Source organism: Lissotriton helveticus, chromosome 1_1, assembly GCF_964261635.1.
Source record: "Lissotriton helveticus chromosome 1_1, aLisHel1.1, whole genome shotgun sequence".
In the NCBI taxonomy this organism is placed as follows: domain Eukaryota; kingdom Metazoa; phylum Chordata; class Amphibia; order Caudata; family Salamandridae; genus Lissotriton; species Lissotriton helveticus.
In genome coordinates, this window is record NC_136057.1 from 1,209,215,012 (window position 1) to 1,209,229,001 (window position 13,990).

Sequence of the window (13,990 nt, forward strand, 5' to 3'; positions counted from 1 at the left end):
CATGCTGCCTCTCAGCCCCAGGGTCACAGGGTCAGATTCCACTGCCTGTTCTCTGTTGCGTTAGCTTACTCTGCAATCACTTTTAAAGCGCTTGGCGGCCTCTCTGGGACGAGTCCCAGAGCGGCCAAAGAGTGAAGTCCAGCTGTTTGGCAGGGGGGACAGCGTCCACCCGGTAAAATAAATGGGAGGATGCGCTCCACCCGCGTGGTACCCTGACTCGAACCCTGGTTGGTGGTCCTCCTCTAGCGTGCCCTGGGGATCTAGGACCTCTCCCCTTCCCCCGGTGTCCTTTGGTGCCAGTTAGGCTCTGCCTTAGCCAGCCATGGGTTTACCGAGGGGTGGGAGGGCGGTGGGTGAGGCCTGGGGTTCTCCCTAACGGCCTTTTTTCTGACCGCCCGGCTGTGTTGACAATGGTTTTGGGACATTGTCTGTGCCCTGGCCTCCCCATCGGTGCTTCTTGCTTCTGGGTTTATTTTTATCCCTGTGTGGGTGCGTGGGGCGGCTTTCCCCGACTCTCCAGTTCCTTCCGGTGAGAGGCAGGCTGTTGGCAGGGGTATTGGGTGCAGGGGCTCAGCGGACTATCCGACGGGCATCGGTCGCACCCCCATTTATCATGCTTGCAGGCTGGAGTTCTGCGCAGGCTGCTGCGGGACTACTCGTCCATTTGGTTTCTCTGAGCTCTAGGAGCTCGAGAGCTTACCTGCTTGACGCTGGGGCATGTGCGGTTCCCGGCGCAGGCTTGTTCCTACTTCGATATTCTCCCTGGCAGCTGGCAGTGGTACTGTTCTCCGCCCTCTCCTGCAGGAAATTCACTCGAGTCTTCAGTGGGAAGGGGTGCCTCTTGTGACTGCGTTGTTGGCCATGCCTCTGAGGCTGATGGGTTAGTGGGCGGGGCCGGGCTTGCCCGGCTTCCTGCGCGGCTGTTTCCCTCAGGTGCAGCCCAGTGGCATCACTAGGGTTGGTGTCACCCGGTGCGGGTAACTCATGGTGTCACCCCATCACAACTTGCTGGATGGACAAACTCACCCTAGGCCTGCACCATGTCCCCTCTGCCTGTACCATCTCCCCCTCTGTCCGCACCTTCTCCCCTCGGCCTGCACCATCTCACCCCCTGCCTCCACCATCTCTCCCTCAGCCTGCACCATCTCACCCTCTGCCTGCACCATCTCCCCTCTGCCTGCGCCATCTCCCCTCTGCCTGCACCATCTCTCCCTTTGTCCACACCATCTCCCCTCTGCCTGCACCATCTCTCCCTCTGCCTGCACCATCTCCCCTCTGCCTGCACCATCTCTCCCTCTGACTGCACCATCTCCCCTCCGCCTGCACCATTTCTTCCTCTGTCTGCACCATCTCCCCTCCGCCTGCACCATCTCACCCCCTGCCTGCACCATCTCTCCCTCTGCCTGCACCATCTCACCCTCTGCCTGCACCATCTCCCCTCTGCCTGCACCATCTCTCCCTTTGTCAACACCATCTCCCCTCCGCCTGCACCGTCACTCCCTCTGCCTGCACCATCTCTCCCTCTGTCTGCACCATCTCTCCCTCTGTCTGCACCATCTCCCCTCCGCCTGCACGTCTCACCCCCTGCCTGCACCATCTCACCCCCCGCCTGCACCATTTCTCCCTCAGCCTGCACCATCTCACCCTCTGCCTGTACCATCTCCCCTCTGCCTGCACCATCTCCCCTCTGCCTGCACCATCTCTCCCTTTGTCCACACCATCTCCCCTCTGCCTGCAACATCTCTCCCTCTGCCTGCACCATCTCTCCCTCTGCCTGCACCATCTCCCCTCCGCCTGCATCATCTCCTCTCTGCCTGCACCATCTCACCCTCTGCCTGCACCATCTCCTTCTCTTCCTGGACCCCCCTCCCCCGCCTGCTGCTCTTTTAACCATTTCCTCGCTGCCTTCTCCACCCCTTCCCTGATTTCTCCATCACAGCTCTCAGCTTTTCTCAAAGTGACTGAAATAAACTCATGAAATGAGCTTTGAATTTGTGCGCGTGACACTGAGGATAAGTTTAAATAGACACAGAGACACACTCGCCCACACCTTCGAGCGCAGCAGGGACGGGGGGTTCGGGGGGGGGTCTGGGAGAGCAGCCTCTGCGCTTGTCAGAGAGCCACAACATTTCATTAGGCTCAGGGTTCCTCCTGATGATACAGCAAAGCAGAGCAGAGGCGAGGCTGCAGAGCTGTGTTACATACACAACGTAACCAGATGGTGCCACCCCATGTGAGGGTGTCCACCGGTGCAGTCCGCACCCCCCCGCAACCCCCTAGTGACGCCACTGTCCCTCTCTGCCTGCACCATCCCTCCCCAGCCTGCTGCTCTTTAAACCATTTCCTCGTCGTCTTCTCCACCCTGCCCGCCCCCATGGTTTCTCCCTCACAGTGCTGTGGCTTTTCTCAAAGTGACTGAAATAAACTATTGAAATGTGCTTTGAATTTGTGCGCGTGACACTGAGGATAAGTTTAAATAGACACAGAAGACACACTTGCCCTCACCTTCAAGCGCAGCAGGGATGGTGGGGTGGGGGGGGCCTAGGAGAGCAGCCTCTGCGCTTGTCAGAGAGGCACAACGTTTCATTAGGCTCAGGGTTCCTCCTGATGATAAAGCAAAGCAGAGCAGAGGCGAGGCTGCAGAGCTGTGTTACATACACAGCGTAACCAGATGGTGTCACCCCATGTGAGGGTGTCACCCGGTGCGGTCCGCACCCCCCGCACCCCCTAGTGATGCCACTGGTGCAGCCGGTCCCGGAGGTTGCTGGGCTGCTTCTTCGTGTTTCACCCCTTTTCTGCCTGAGTCCGGGTCTGTGGTTCAGTCAGTCTGTGGCTGTCTGTGGCATACCCTATTTCAGTTCCGGGGGCTGGCTGCTGGCGCGGGCTACTACGGGGCTACGCTTTTGTAGTTCTGACATCTTCAAACTCACCTGATTTCCTGATTTACAGCTGGCAATGGTATTGGGCAAGTACTATTTGGAGCCCTCGTTTCGACTCTTATGCTGCTGTCACTTTTCGGTCTCTTACATGTCATTGTTTTTGGGTCCTGTTGGCCCTGGGCTGTAAGGCGGGAACAATGAATCCAGGTGAGTGTTGTTTCATTGTGTATATGTTTCACTTGTCCGGGGGTCTCTGTCACCTGTTGCTGCGGAAGGTCTGTGTTTGCCTCTCAGTTTTCGTTGGTTGTTACTAGCGATTTATTTTTCCGATATGGGTGCAGTTTACTCATTGATTCCCCCCCATTATGGACTGGGAATACGAACCTGCTTCTTGGCCCAGGGGCTGATGGCAACTTGTGTTTTTATACTACTTTTGTTGTTTCTGGTGCCTCAGTGGACTAATGCATCCACTGCAGGCGCCCATCTTCGACCCCTTAGTGTCGCGTTCAATCCCAGCGGGTCCTCTGCCTTTTCATCCACCTGAGATCGAAGTACCAAATTGCGTGGGTGCCAATATCTATCTATTATTCAGTGCCGAGATACCCTGTTCAGGGTGAATATGCGCTTGACAGTAAGACATGTTTTGTTATAAACCTTCTGGGTGCTGTACATACCCTCTGATGTGCGCTGCATGTCACAGCTTTGGGCCCTTCCTGGTGTTCTAGCAGTTTTTATTTCTTATTGGGTTCCATGAAGGGTTCCATGGGGTAGTGCTCCGCGCTTATTGTGGTGCTGTGGAAATTGCCATTGTTTGTCCTGGTGGTTGAACTTACTTTGACCATTTGCCCTATTGGTTGTCTGTTCATGTCCAGATGTTTTTTCTGGCATTTGGGAGTGTATCGCGGGGTCGCAGCTTCGTGGTGTTTGCTGTATTTGTCCCTACTCTTTCTTCCCTTCCAGGCTTTGGGCTTTCGGTCCGTCCATCCTGTTCCCACCTGCTCTCCATGGTTGTGCAGATTCTGGCCTGGTCGGTCCCTGGTGCTGCTTTCACCTGGGGTTTCCAGTGCCTCCTGGCTCAGCGGGCGGCTCTCACGCCCCCTTCCTTGCCGTGCTTCTCCTCCCTTCCTGGGGATTGGGGCTCTGTTAGGGCCTTCTATTGCCTCTCCTCCCATCCTTGGTGGCCTCTGTCATGGTTCCTTGGGTCTTGCCCACTGCCGGGCTGCTCCGTTTGTCACCGATTGTCTGTTTACTGGGCTCCCCAGCTCATGTCCGTAGTGCTGCGGCACTTTGGTTGGTCTTCTACCTTTGGGTGGTGGCTGCTTGGTCGGGCCAGGGGTCCGGCGCACACCTCTGCTGGGGTGTGCGTTTTGGCCTGTTCTTGTGGGATCGCTTTTTGGCTGTCTTGCTGGTTATTCTCCGGTGGGTCCTGTCCATCCGGTTCCAATTTACCTGTAGGGTACTTGTGTTTTCCCCAACCTGTTCTGGTTTTCCAGTTTCTGGTTGCCTTCCTCCTTGTACCTGTCCGCCTTCGGCTGGTTTCGTGCAATTCCCCCCCTGTTTGAGTTGGGGTTGTCTGACTTGGTAGGGGCCTTCCACAGGGTGTGTTTTGGGTAGCTTGCGGCAATACCACCCTAATATCACCTGATCTCGTCTGATCTCAGACGTTAAGCAGGGTCAGGCCTAGTTAGTACCTGGATTGGTGTCCAACTGGGAATACCAGGTGCTGTAGGCTTCAGTTCCCCAGTTCTGTCCCTTGTGGGTCCTCCCCGTCCAGTTGGTCTCTAGGCTTCTGGGCCTTCCTGGGTTCCGGTTCATTCCCTGCTTCGCCTGTTCCCGTGGGGGGCCCTGCTCTTGTCCTGGTGTCTCCCTTCCCACCATGCCTATTGATGCGGCCGATGGTCTTTCTGTTCTGGTGTCCCCTTCCCGGGTTTTGACAGCCTTTGGTGTCCTGTGGGGCGTGCTTGGGTTCCTGGTCTGTACCGGGTCGGTTGGTACACCTGATGGCGGGTTTCCCGTCTGGCTTCTGTCGACCATTCCTTGGTGTTTCTGGGAATTTCCCCTGGCCTGCGGGGGCTTCTTGTGGTTTTTCTGGGCAGTTTTTCACCTGCCTCGTTCACAGGAGGTTTGCCGGGCCGAAAGCCTCCATGAGGGCATCAGTTCTCGTCTATCTCAGTATTTTTACTGGGTCAGGCCTGTTTTGTACCTGTATGGGGGACTACCTGGGTGTGCCGGGTGTTGCTGTCTTCTGTTTGCCCCTTTAGTTGTTTGGAATGGTCATCCTGCCTCTCTGCTTGGGGCTTTACTCTGGTCCCTGTTGCTTACGGGGGTCTGGGCTTATCTGGCCTCAACAGGGCATTTGACCTGTTGGTGGTGCTCACCTGGGTGCCTCTCCCTTGGTTTATGCTGCTACTAGTGTTGGCCGTGGAGCTTTGGCTCGATGGCCGTTCTTGTGCACAGGCCATGGGCTTGTTTTCTGCAATGGTTTTCAAATTTTCCCAAGTGATATGTGTTCTAACTGTGCTTTTCATTGTCCTGGGCTGTTGGGTTTTCCCCATTCTCCTTCCGGGGTGGGGCCCTGCACTTCCTGTGTGGAATTTGCATCCTCTTCCTCTTTGTCCCTGGTTTTGGTGTGCTGGGGCCTGCTGGCTTGGGTTTGCTCCCTGGAGGTGTTGACGTTGCTTGCGCTCGTTTTACCCAGCTCTTCTTTCCTTTTTACTTTTGGTTTGTTTCTGCCTGTGGCTTTCCCTCCCTGTGCGTTCCTGTTCCTGTTGGTTTTTAATTGTTCGGCTAGGCGGGGCCTGGTTGTTGGCTGGCTGTATGGCCACCCGGGTGCTCAATTTGGCGGCTCGCTTCCTTTTTGAGGAACGTTACTTGGATGGTTTGCTTGGTCCCTGTACGGGGTGATCTCGCTCCTCCATGCTGCATTCCCCTCCCTGCCGGACTCTATGTGCTTTCTTCTGCATGGTGGTCTCTAGTAGATATTCGCTTCCTTTCTGGTGGCTTGGCATTGGGCCTGGTCTTTTCCGCTCTTCGGGCTCGGTGGGCGGCCTTGTGGGTTTTCCGCTGTTGGCCAGTTGAGTTCCCTTTATGGCCAGGTCTCTTCAGAGTCACTTCCTGCGCCTTCATGGGTCTATTTTGCCTTGTGCCTGCCTGGGTTCTCTCCTTGGTGTCACGCTCCCTTCTGGGGGGTCCTTTGTGTGTCTGCGGTCCATGTCCCACCTGTTTATATCCTTGCGGGTAGGGTTGTGGCGACCTTCATTTGTTTGGTTGTTCGGTTGGCGTGCTGGGTTCCTTTTGCACCTACATACGATCTTGTTGCTCCTGGCAGTCTGTTCGATTGCATCTGGTTCCGCTGCCCCGTTCCTCTGATGGTTTTGGCTGTGTTTCAGGTGGACTGGGTCTCTTTTCTGCTATGGCTTTTTGTTGGGTCGCTGTGGTGGGGATATCCTCTGTTTTTTCGGTTCCACTGTCTGGGCTATGCTCCCCTCACGCTTTTGGCTGTCTGTTGGGCAGTCTTGGTGTGTTTAAACCGGCTTGCTGATTCTGTTCTGGGGCCTGTTTGTTGTTGCTTTTGGCTCCGTGTGGTCTGGTTCCGTGCCCTCTCTATCCTCTTTCCGACATTGGTTCGGGCGGATTTTCTGGCTGCCGTACATGTCTCTGGGGTCCGGGTTTTTGGCCCTCCCGGTACTCCTCTGTCCCCGGCTGGCTCATCCTGCTCGTGGTTGCCTCTCTCTTGGGTGGTGCTTCCACTCGTCTGGTCTTTTGTGTTTGTCCTCTTTTGTGGGCGTCCCCTTCTGGTCTGTTCGTTTCTTGTGTGTTTCCATGAAGCCGCTTGGCTTTGTTATGTACTCACTTTGTTAGTCATGTGGCGAGGAAGACTTACAAAGAGGTAATGCCTTGGTTACCTACTGGTATTCTTTATTACTCCGAGTATAGAATTTCTTGCCACATGAGTTCCCATTCCGTCCCTCCCTGTCTGGCTATCGGCTTCATGTTTATGTTTGGTAGTTTCAGGCTGAAGGGTTGGTAGAGGTCAAGAGTGTAATGGGTGGGCCATATTGGAAGAGGTGTGACGCAGCGGTCAAGGCAACTAATGCTGGAATCTTGGTCTCACGGTTCGATCCCAGCACCGGCAGCAGGTCAGCCCAACACCATGTGACTCTGGACAATAGCTCGCTTAATCTTCCCGAGGGCCCCCAGCGCCGGGACACCCCTTCTGAGTTAGCTGTGCGCTTTACAAATACTGGTATTTCATTTCATTTCAATTCATATTGGGAAGGGATGGGAGGCATGGGAGGCTGACATTTTTGCTTTGGAGGATTCTGGTGTGGAGCTGAAGCTCACTTTTAGTCATGTGGCGAGGAAGACTATACTCCGGGTAATGAAGATTACAGGTAAGTAACCGGGGCATTCCCCCTCATTCATCTTTAACCCATCACCAGACATTTCTTTACCCTCAAACTCACATCTGCATGTTTTTTTCCCCACTGATTTCTCCCATTGTTACTCTTTCCCATCTTTCTTTTCATCCTCCGTACCCCCTTTTGTGTTTTTCTAACTCTTATCCTGCGTCAAAGACTGATGGGAAAAAAATAAGGGCCAAAAAATAAGTGCATGCCCAGAAATCAGTGTGGTGGGCCCTACCTGCAACTACCGGCTCAAATTGAGCATTGCTTACCATAACAAGATCCCTTTTTGCATCTGCAGAACAGAGTTGTTGACCCATTTTTGAAGAAATAATGTTGTATACAGTACCTGCTGTACTTCTGAGCATTAATGAATGTGTAGCATATAGCATAATTCGGAAACATGGAATAATAATTTCTGCGCCGTTTGTCTGTTCTATCATGTTTGAGGCCATACCATAGAGAGCTGCGCTCGCTCAACATGGAGGCCATCAGCTATTCTAAGGCCCTTGCAATGGCTGAAGGGCATTTATTTACCCCGCTATTTCTCAGAGCACATGATTTTGAGAAGGCACTTCTCGGAAAAAGGTAAGCAGAATTTACCTCTTTCTTTTTTTGAGCGTGTATCTATCTGACAATCTTGCACTAATTCGGATCAAATTGGGTCAAATAAATGGACTTTAGACAATGCAAGTGCATGACTATGATGTACATTTTTGTTCCAGGGCTTGACAGGCCTTTTCTTCTACTGGGCATTTCCCCAGTGGCTTAAAGCCCTTAGGAGGCCAGTTTCAAAAGCCCAAGGTCATCCCTGGTGCATCTGTGTTTGGCGCCCAGTTGTAGCAGGCATACCGAGGTTTCAAGATATAGAGAAAGAGATGGATGGGGGGAAAGTAGTGAGAAAGCGATCAAAGAGGGGGAAGAGAGAAAGGAGAGGAGAGAGAGAATCAATATATGGCAACAGAGTTAGCGTGAGGAGGTGAAGGGAGCAGGGCTAGTTTAAATCCTTTTTTTCAGGGCTGCTTTTGTTTCCCCAGTGTGGCCCTGCTCTGCTTTGTCAGAAAAATAGAAAGGTGGCAAACCTTTCTTGCGCAAAAGATAATATTTACATTCCCCAAATCAAAAACAGTCCACAATCACAGTGTGCTCCCATAGACAGGGACAGCCAATTGTATCCCCTGATATGAACCAGTAAACCAGTCCAAAATGAAAATTAGAAAGAATATCCTGAGCACAACTTTACTCTGAGTATAAAGAAGTCCAGTTAATCTTCTTTTATGGTGATTTTATTCATTAAATCAGATACAATCTTCTTTTCAATCATATATGGTAATCTTCAACATTTCATCCAAAGCCAACACGTGTTTCGCCAATAACGATGCATCCCCATCTCTGACTTCTTCAGGGCTATAATTAAATTTAAAAAAACATACTGTATCATAATGTATGTTCCTAAAACACCACCACGATATCACCCATGTGACAAACGTAAATCACAGAGTGAATTCTCGGTGAGGGAGTTATTCCTAGTAAAAGGGTCATGTTAAATGTGCATTAAGTTACGAAGTGCCTAGATCAATTCTACTACATAGAAAATGACAGTACATAGTGCAACACCTTTAGAGAAAAAGATAAAAAAGAAAAGAAGGAAAAAATGAAAGCCCAAAAATCATCAAGTGAAAAAACCCCATGCTGATGTTCCAAATTCTGCTCACCTATCAAGATGTTCCTTAAATTCCAAAGTTGCCAACTAGTCCGTATCGCAGAAAGACAAATTATGCTGTATCAAATGGTGACACAGCTCTGTTGAAAATAATAACCTAATATCACTAATTGAACATTATATATATTGAGGGATCTTGTAACATTTAAAAGTGTAATGATTATCAGATAAAAAACATTCTTACCGCTCTATATTCCATTCAGTTGTCCAAGTGAAAGATAAACATTCTATTGATGTATATCCTGTAAATTATAAATATATTCTGTAAAATGTCATCCCTATTCCAATTCATACGCACAACTATTATTACTAGTTAATCATTTGATATGAAACATAAATCTCAAATTTCCCGCGTTTGCATATTCCAATATGTAAAACTTCCACGGTATCCATTCATTCGAACTTTATTTATTTTGTGCATATTTCTAGCTTCCATGCCATACCAACATAAAACCGGAACCGTATCTAATCCTTGACGGCTACTGCCTACTATGAAGATTATATATATTTGATAAGTCCCGCAAAATAGAGACACATGTAACATCTACATATCCTCGATCATACCAAGATACTGTACTATTCCTGCCATACTGTGTGGCAAACAAACAAACTCGTATATTCACTTACCAAAGTATCGGAGGGTACTCCTCATTGCATCGAAACGGCGTTCAGAGTAAGCGCCATCTTAGTTTCTCGGGCAGTATTTATATTAAAAGAAGGACAAAAGAAGCAGCGAAACAATGTCTTAAGTGATATTTCTGAACAGCACCGTATTGCCGTAGTTTGTGCAAAGTCTATATTCCTATGCGAACCAATTATTGTACTAATCAGGAAATTTTACGTAGCTGTAAACTTGCAAACACCAATACGGCCACCCAAAACTTCACATAATAGTCCGAGTGTTTTTTTACCTCACGCGTCTTCATTTTTGAAAAAACTTTATTGCGCCCCTAATTATGTAAAATCCACTGCCCGCATACAATTAAATATACCTTGTGTTTGCCCTGAAATCAATCTCCACGTCAATCCGGACTGTATTATTGACCAAGAAAATACTGTTTCTTGATTCACAACAGTGTGGTCCAAATTTCCCACAATTAAAAAACGAACCCCTGAAAATCTAATGTTGACCTCTGAATTGGAACATCAGCCTGAGTTATCCACAAACAACTTTTTTGGTAAAATCCCTATATACATGACGACAAATATAGTAAAAACATTATTGACACATAAATACTAATGTCGACCTGTATCCATACATTCACTATAGACTATACCTTGTCACTTCTACAAAAGGAATACATATATAGGATGTGACTGGTCTTTACAAGTATACCCAAGTCGGGATTAAGGGAGCAGACACATATATCAGATTACACAATTCGGCTATCATTTATATTTCTGGTCTCATGTAGAAAAGTATGGATCAAACGTATTGGCACATAAAGTAACATGATATTTTAACAAGGAAAAGGCATCAAGTTGATATCATACAGGCCATCTCCCCTGTAGTTATCCAGTATCTATGCTCATCTTAAACTGAGAGATATATACATGTAAAGGAAATGCAGCTCAATATTCTTCAAAATGTTTTAAGGATGTCAATAGCCATTCATGTTCCTAAAAAATATTGCATTTCAGACATAGCTGTACAGACAGATGTCTGGTACAGCAATGGTCACATGCTTCGCCCCCAGCTATGCAAACTTGTTCGTTAGCTGGTGGGAGGAGCAGGTGGCCTGGGGGTTGGCAAACAGAGATTGTACTGAGAGAGTTGTTGGGTGGCATCGTTTCATAGACGACTTGTTTATCGTGTGGAACAGGCCCCCTGAAACAGCTAGGGATTACATCAAGGTCCTAAATAGAAACAAAGTTAATCTGGAATTTTCGGGTGAAGTCAGCACCACATCTGTCAATTACCTGAATGTAAATATCTATGTGGAGTCTGGTCAATTGAAGACTTGACTGTACCGAAAGGCGACAGCGGGGAACTCTGTGCTGGAAGCCTCGAGTAGTCACCTCACTAATCTTATAAGAAGTATCCCCTTCTTAGGATAAAACGTAATTGTTCAGATGACAGTGAGTTCCAGATTGCAGCCAAGGCCAGTATGCAACGTTTCAAGGCACGGGTTACAGTTAGGAAATCCTGAACAAAGCATTCAATAGGGCTAACATCTTCAAAAGAGAAAGCCTCTTGAAGATGAAGGATACTAGCAGGAAGGACTCACTGAAGAGTGGGGGGAAATTTCGCCTCATCACTACATTCTTGAAGAGTGCCACACACTTGAAAAAGATCTTAAGAAAAAGTTGGCACATATTACAGACAGATGAGGTTCTGGGCACTGATCTTCTTCCTAATCCTTTAATAACTTTTAGGAAGGCAAGGTCAATAAAAAACGACCTAGTACACAGTTATTTAACTGATACCCCCAAATCGGCCTTTGGTCCTTTACAAGGGTTTTTCCCGTGTGGGAAATGTAAGGCCTGCAAGACCAGTAAAAGAGTCCTTACTTACATAATTCCAAATGTAGGTGTACGGAGGACCATCAGAAGGTTTTCTTACCTGCACTCCTCCTTGTAGTGTTTATTGCCTCACATGTCCATGTGGCCTACGTTACGTAGGGAGCACCATTCACCCTATGAAGATAAGAATATTAGAACATATGCGGGCCATTGCCAAGGGAGATGAAATTTACCCTGTTGCACGCCATTTTGACAAAATACATCAGCGCAACAGGGATCTACCCAGCTATTTTGGGCTAGATCATGTACCTAGTAATCCAAAAGGCGGGGATCGACTGTTGCGGCTCCGTAGATTGGAGTCAAGATACTTTATTGATCTGCAAACCAAGACTCCATTGGGACTTAATTGTAGTGAGGAATTGGCCATCCATCTGGGAGAGTGACTGTACTATGCTTGTATCATTGGCAAGTAGAGGAACCTGTTAGAGTAGGTCTGAGTATTTTAGCATTTGGACTGATTCTGAAAAAGATGACATTTCTGATGAACTTTGTTTCTTTGATGTCCAGATGCTTACTATCTTGCTTGCCTATCTCTCTGTATATACCCTATATTTCTGTATATTAATCTTGAATGAACTTCTGTGAATTACTGAATTGATCTCTTTTCTCTCTGTTTTCTCTTTTTTTCTTCTTTCCTATTTTCAATTTTTTCTATTCTATCCCCTTTTTCTTGTAAATATATAGATATTAGTATGTGTATGCTGCCCACAATAGACAGAAGATTATGAGTAATGACTCTGTTGATTTGCTTATCACCATTTGTTGCCAGCCCATACAGGGCAGGATTGTTAGGACACAAAATCGCTGAAAGTACCGCAAACGAGCGAAACGAGACCGGAACTACAATTCCCATGAAACCCTCGCCCTGAACAAATCCCAGGAAGCTCCGTGCGGGACGGAAGCAGGCGCCGCCATAAAACAAACAGGATGGCAGGACGCGGCGTCGGATATTCCCGGTTCAGGTTACTGGACTCATACGCTGAACGGAAGGGTTGACCAGACGTGCACAGACGAAAGGAGAGCTTCAGTCTCGGTAAGCCGTTGTTACACCAGTCCCCGCTCGAGGGTTCTCGAGCGCGAGAGACGCTCCCTTGGAACTTACCTTGTGCAGTCCCCGCTCGAGGGTATTCGAGCGCGAGAAACGCTCCCTGTGACCCTACCCTGTTGCAGTCCCCGCTCGAGGGTAATCGAGCGTGTGAGACGCTCCCTTGGAACTTACCTTGTGCAGTCCCTGCTCGAGGGTTATCGAGCGTGTGAGACGCTCCCTTGGATCTTGTCGCAGTCCCCGCTCGAGGGTTATCGAGCGTGTGAGACGCTCCCTTGGAACTTGTTGCAGTCCCCGCTCGAGGGTTATCGAGCGTGTGAGACGCTCCCTTGGAACTTGTTGCAGTCCCCGCTCGAGGGTTATCGAGCGTGTGAGACGCTCCCTTGGAACTTGTTGCAGTCCCCGCTCGAGGGTTATCGAGCGTGTGAGACGCTCCCTTGGAACTTGTTGCAGTCCCCGTCTGAGGGTTATCGAGCGTGAGAGACGCTCCCTTTGTATATACCTAGCTCCCAGCATTATCTGCCCTAGCCCCTGTCCCCATTCAAGGGATTCGAGTGCGAGGTCTCCGAACCCCGCAAATTCAAGGATCCGTGCCTTCCGTGTAGCCCTCCGTTGGAGAGTGTCGGGACCGACACTCATGCGGAGGACGACCTGGGGAATATCATCCACCTCATAGTAAGATCGAGTGGCATTGTCGGCCACTGCTTAGCACGGTGTCCTCTGTTGGTGAATGTCGGGACCGGCGTTCGTGCAGAGGACGGTTGGAACAAAGAGGAACGGGGCACAGAGTGGGCTTGCTTCCTGTTAAAGTCATATCAGGTTGTACGGTGCAGAATAAAACTGATTCAACCAATATACCGGTCTTATCTCTGTTGAGAGGAAGCGTGAGTGTGCAGTGTTCTTAGCTGGCCCAATCCTGAGGTAACCAGGGGATTACAAGGATTGTGTATTAAATATTTTTATTTAATATTTATTGTGAGCGCTAATCAAAGATGATAGCTGCCCATCGATGGGCTTCATTGAATTGTATTATGAATTGTGTTAGCGCTGATATATGATGCTGCATGATTATCTTGCCTGACGTATTTTTGACATTCTAAGGTGGCGCTTATTTTGCAGGGGCAGTGGTGAGTTACTATTGTCCCTTGTTGATTTCTGTTGAACAAGTGTGTGTTTAAATACGTGTCTTAACGGCGCTTCAGTAAACATAGAAGAAGGTTTATACCGAAACGCGCCTGTTTGTTGCTGTGTTTGTTTTGTGTCAATAAAGACTCAAACGACCCCCGGAAGTGCTTTTTTCCTGAAGGATGTAAATCCGATGTAAAGGAGAAGTGTAGCGGTAATATATATATATATATAGGGAGTACCATTAACATTCTGAAACTACGGATCCTGGAACATCTTAGAGCGATTG

The 13,990-nt window shown here is 49.0% G+C and overlaps 1 pseudogene; it reads left to right on the top strand.

Annotated features, from left to right (window-relative positions):
• Nucleotides 1–4,492: 4,492 nt before the first annotated feature.
• On the top strand, nucleotides 4,493–4,611 carry LOC144781201 (5S ribosomal RNA; annotated as a pseudogene).
• The last annotated feature ends 9,379 nt before the right edge of the window (nucleotides 4,612–13,990 follow it).